The sequence below is a fragment of the Limulus polyphemus genome, unplaced genomic scaffold, assembly GCF_000517525.1.
Source record: "Limulus polyphemus unplaced genomic scaffold, Limulus_polyphemus-2.1.2 Scaffold5268, whole genome shotgun sequence".
Classification (NCBI taxonomy): Eukaryota; Metazoa; Arthropoda; class Merostomata; order Xiphosura; family Limulidae; genus Limulus; species Limulus polyphemus.
Genome location: NW_013670878.1, coordinates 36,362 through 41,695, shown reverse-complemented (window position 1 = coordinate 41,695; position 5,334 = coordinate 36,362).

The following is a 5,334-nucleotide window of genomic DNA, read 5'->3' as shown; positions in this document are numbered from 1 at the left end:
ATTACCATATTTGCATGCCACTATTACCACGTGACTAATGACCACGTTTGTTATTACCATATTTGCATGCCACTATTACCACGTGACTAATGACCACGTTTGTTATTACCATATTTGCATGCCACTAATACCACGTGACTAATGACCAAGTTTGTATCTGCGCATGTCACTATTACCACATGACTAATGACCACGTTTGTTATTACCATATTTGCATGCCACTATTACCACGTGACTAATGACCCTGATTTGGCCGCGCCTTTTTAATTATTACTGATTTGACAACCGACTACTTTTGCGCTTTCTATTGTAGTTAATATTCATCATAGATACAGTGCATGAGGCTAATGGATCACAAACATGGCATGTTCCTTTCTCTCGTTTTTTTTGTGTTCATCACATACTCTGTCAGTTACTACTGTTTCCATGCTTCCTGGTATCTGATTGAAAATCTGAAAGTTGTGTTGAAATCAAACTCAACTAATGTAGCTTAAAATATACAAACAAAATAAGCTCAGTTTCTTTTCATGTATATTGTGCTACTGTACATTAAGATTAAAAAACAAAAACAAAACGTAGTGAAACGACTGATAAAGAGTTTATCTTTCATTGTGCCAAAAATCGTAGGTTTGTCTTTATTTCTTACTCTTAATATACACTGAGCTTATGTTGATGAAATAGAAAATTAAAATATAACTTATGAACATTTGAATTAATTCTCTGCACAGCTATGAAATACAAATTTATTTATTAGATGCATTAAAAAGGTTTGCTGTTGTTTCTATTATAATATTTTAACAAGCGTTTTAATAAAGATTACGTTTTTTTTCGCTACTCATACCTTAAAATATATTGCATGAAACAAAAGATTAAAATAGATAATAAAAGAAAGAAAGATGTCAGACTATTTCTTGCTTTAGTGAAAGTTATCTTTAAAGAAAGAAACTTTCAGTGTACAGTAAACAACAGTTTAGTTAACATTATGTTAGAAATCTCTATGATACCATACTGCATCTAATAACGTGACTCTTTATCTATAAAAACGCCCTTTTTCTCATATCTAAATCCATTCTTTTACGAGAGTAGACAAAAATGTCAATTGTATTTCGCACAAGTGAAGCAATCACTTACGTCGAAGATATTACGATAAGTCGTAAATGAAATTAGTCTTACCTGAAAAGTGCACGTGATTATCGATTGATGTAGGTCGAGGTACTGGCACGTCCACATATATAAACAGAAACAAACTATGCCTAAGAAGAAATAGGTTAGTTGGTGTTCGAAAACAGTATTTTAAATTTATAGTTGTAATTTAAGTATACATAAAACTAGACTTATTGAACTGGCCTGGTACAAGTCGAAGATTGGGAAATGGAGATCATAAGTAATTTTAATTGGAAGGGGCATTTTCAAAAACAAGGGGAATTATAAGTGGGTTACTGTAACTGTGTTTGAATCTCTCGGACAACTAAACTGATGGTGGATGAAACTTTTTTTACGTCAGTTTCTAGAGATATGGAATCCCATGTTTCAACAGAAGATAAAACAGTTAAAATGGTTATTTGTTATCGCTGATAAAAGTAGAAACACAGTGAAAATATAACTTCGAGTAGCATGTCTTCTAGAAATCAAAGCAGGAGAAAACAATACAACTAGTTCCTGCCAAATCCAGTTGACTTGTTAAAGTGTAAAGAGTATCACCGTTCAAGAATACTTCAGTAAGCATCCTTTTTCGAGATGTCTTGTTAATCCATACCGAAGAGGTTTGATCCACCTCTCAGTTTATTGCTCCTGTTGTTTCAGAGTATTCTTCTTCTTGAGGATTTCCACCTCAGTCGATGTTTATGATATTAAAAGAGTTGTTGCCAAATATTCATATCAAATCTTTGATATTTAGAATCGTTTGTGCAAAGGATTGGGGTGCACTAGAGAAGACAAATCGATATGCAAAGGCAGGTCATAGAATGGTTTACATTTGGTCTTGCAATTCTTTCAAACCTCTTGACACGTAAGTGAGAACGCAGACACAGTTTGTTTGACTACTTCACATATAAGCTGGTATCCCACCTTTAATGAGATGACCTCTCATTAAATAGTGATACTCGTATATCTGATGTCAGTTAACGCATATATATGTGTTTCCTCTTATGGACATCGTAATAGATACGACTTTTCAGTTTTGCATTTTGCGGTTTTTTGGGGCGTTTTTTTACCACTAACTCACCTCCTTTGGATGGATCTCCAACAAGTATGGTATGAAGGTTCATTTGGTCTATGGAGAGATACGTATAAATTTTCAGTTTTGTTTGTTTGTTTGTAGTTAAGCACAAAGCTACACAAAGGGCTATCTGTGCTTTGCCACCACGGGTATCGAAACCCGGTTTCTAGGGTTAAAGTCCGCAGACATACCGCTGTGCTACTGGGGGGTTTTGCGTTTCGCGGTTTTTATGGACGTTTTTTGCAGTTACATGTAAGGGAAGCAAGTTTTCATGTTCTAAGATAACCTTTAATTAATCATGAATTTACATAACTTACATCCAGGGGACGGGTACTCCAGCTAGTATATAAATAACGTTGAACGTTTATCTGGCACATACACTCATTGGGCAGTTGTCTATGGAAAGTTACTGAAGACTGAAAGTATTTCAAGTGTAGCAACAAGAATGTTATGCTAGTGACTGCCTGCAAGCAACAGTACTTCACTGGATGATGTAAACCACATTAAATACGAGTGAGTGGGGAAAAATCCTCATTACTTTCAATAAATACATTATATATATATTTGACTGAGAAAGAAAAGTCGATATGTGGCACCAAAAGAGAATTTTAAGAAAATAATTCAGGAAAAACAAGCAGAAGCAGTAATGCCAGCAATAATGTTTTGGGAAACATGAATTAGTTGAACTTAAGGACTAGCTGTTCATGGAGACATTTTCAGAAGCTCTCCAAATGAACTTCCTTACTAAATTTGGTGAATATCCATTTACAGGGGGCGAAGTAGTAGTAAAAAACGCCCATAAAAACCGCAAAACTGAAATTTTGTATGTTCTCCCGAATGGACCTAATGAACCTCCTTACCAATTTTGGTGAAGATCCATCCACACCCTGCGAAATAGTTACATGGACAGACGACAAACAGTACTATTGTATAAGTCACAAGGTTTGTCAACATCAATTTCTTATTGATTGTGGCACGTGAGAAAGTTTTAACAGGAATCTTGATGAATACCATCTCGGTAACAAGTTTAACAAAATTAGTGCATTGATGAACACGTTATGTGTCAGTCACTTTGTTACATCTCAGGGCACTACACTACAATGTTTGATAAATAAGGAAGCATTTCATCATTTCAGGAAAATATGCAGTGGTTTCTTTTTTTTTCTTCTCACGCTACTTCGAAACTTGAACTTTTGTTTCAAAATTATTTCAAGACTGGTTGTATTTTCATCTTTTCCTAGGTAGGAAATCATGGACACAGAAAGTAATTATTTTCCTATTACAAATCACAGACAAAAATGAGTAAACGCAATCACAAATCACGGGAGATGAATTAGTTTCAATTTCACCATAACATCTGTAAGTATAAGTAACATAAAATATTTAATCAAAGCCTCCTTTCTCCTTTAATTAACTTTTGAAAGTGACAACTTGCAGAAGTGAACCTTTAATTAACTTTTGAAAGTGACAACTTGCAGAAGTGAACATTTAATTATCTTCCTTCTTTCCAAATCCCATGATTCCTGTGTTGATATTTGGAAAGTTTTAGTACCGTCCCCAGTTTTCTCGATTTGCGCCAATTGTACTTCAGTTTCTGATCCCAGGTCTCTTCTTTCGGACTAATATGGACAGTTATGATCTGAATAACCGTGTTCAATGGCCCAGTTTCTATCTTGTCCAGCACAACTCTGTCAGAATTTAAAAACCTGATATTCACCAACTGTCAAAATAAAAAGGCTTTTACTTATATACTATGTTGTTGTTGGACTTAGGATTCTTCTACATTAGGTGTCTGTGACTTGTTAGCGGTAAATTCAACGATGAATAAACAGCACGCACTTCACTTGTTTTCAAAATAATATATATATTCAGAACAAGTTAAACGTATGTACAATAAATTATTCAACACTATAGATATTATGAACATATCATAAATACTATATATGTAGTTCTCTCCGTCTTGACAAATATCCACTTAGGCCTATTCAATTACTTTGGAATTTCAGTTTACAAGCCGAACTATCTTCTCTATTTCTATCGCACTAGTATTCTCTGTGATTCACTTACAATTATGACGCGAATTACCGTAACCGTTTGCTCTTCTTTCTTTTGAATATCCTCTGCTCTTTTTGTCAAAGTGTACTCAGGCTGTTTCAATAACTTTAGAACCACGCTTTGACGGAATAAAATTATTTTTCCTATCTTCTTTTCTACTGTTAGTTTCATTTTAACATATTAAACGTTAGGCCTATCACTTCTACGGTAGTTAACTTCACACCAACTTTATTCACTTTTGTTATTATCTGTCTGCTGCTTCCCGCTCGACTCGCGCTATTTATATCTTTATCACTTACTCGTCTGTCGGCCTTCTATATTCTCGACGTCAATGAATTATTAACAAAACTTCCTACAATCGTCTGCTTTCAACTCTTATTATAACAAAAACTAAACAATAATAAAATATTATATCACAAAAATTAATTAATCACTAATAGCTAAACCAAACAGTCTGTTATATCATGACAAACTCCCTTTCTTTCGTTTCTATCCATGAACTGTTTACATAAAAGATTATAGTCTATTGATCGTATGACCATTGTTTTGGCTGTTTTTGGTACAGTGTCGTTGCCATACTTTTCCTGGTCATATATGTTGAAATCTCCTACCAATGCTACAGAAGCTGTCTCTTCCAAGAGATGTAACTTTTATAGAGAAAATAAAAACATAAAAATAGGTATGTTCCCCATTCTTGTTCTTCCCTTGGGTTTAGCGTTGCAAAGTGGCTAAAAAAAGTGACCCAAATTTAAAGAACAAAAAAAATCTGGAGATCAGAAATAGATAAAATAGGTTCACGATCACAGTGAATTAGAATCTACAATCACGAAGAACAAAAAATAAACATGGCCAGGTGGTTAGGGCGCTCGACTCACAATCTGAGGGTCGCGGGTTCGAATCCCCGTCCCACCAAACGTGCTCGCCCTTTCAGCCGTGGGGGCGTTATAATGTGACGGTCAATCCCACTATTAGTTGGTAAAAAGAGTAGGCCAAGAGTTGGCGGTGGGTGGTGATGACTAGCTGCCTTCCCTCTAGTCTTACACTGCTAAATTAGGGACGGC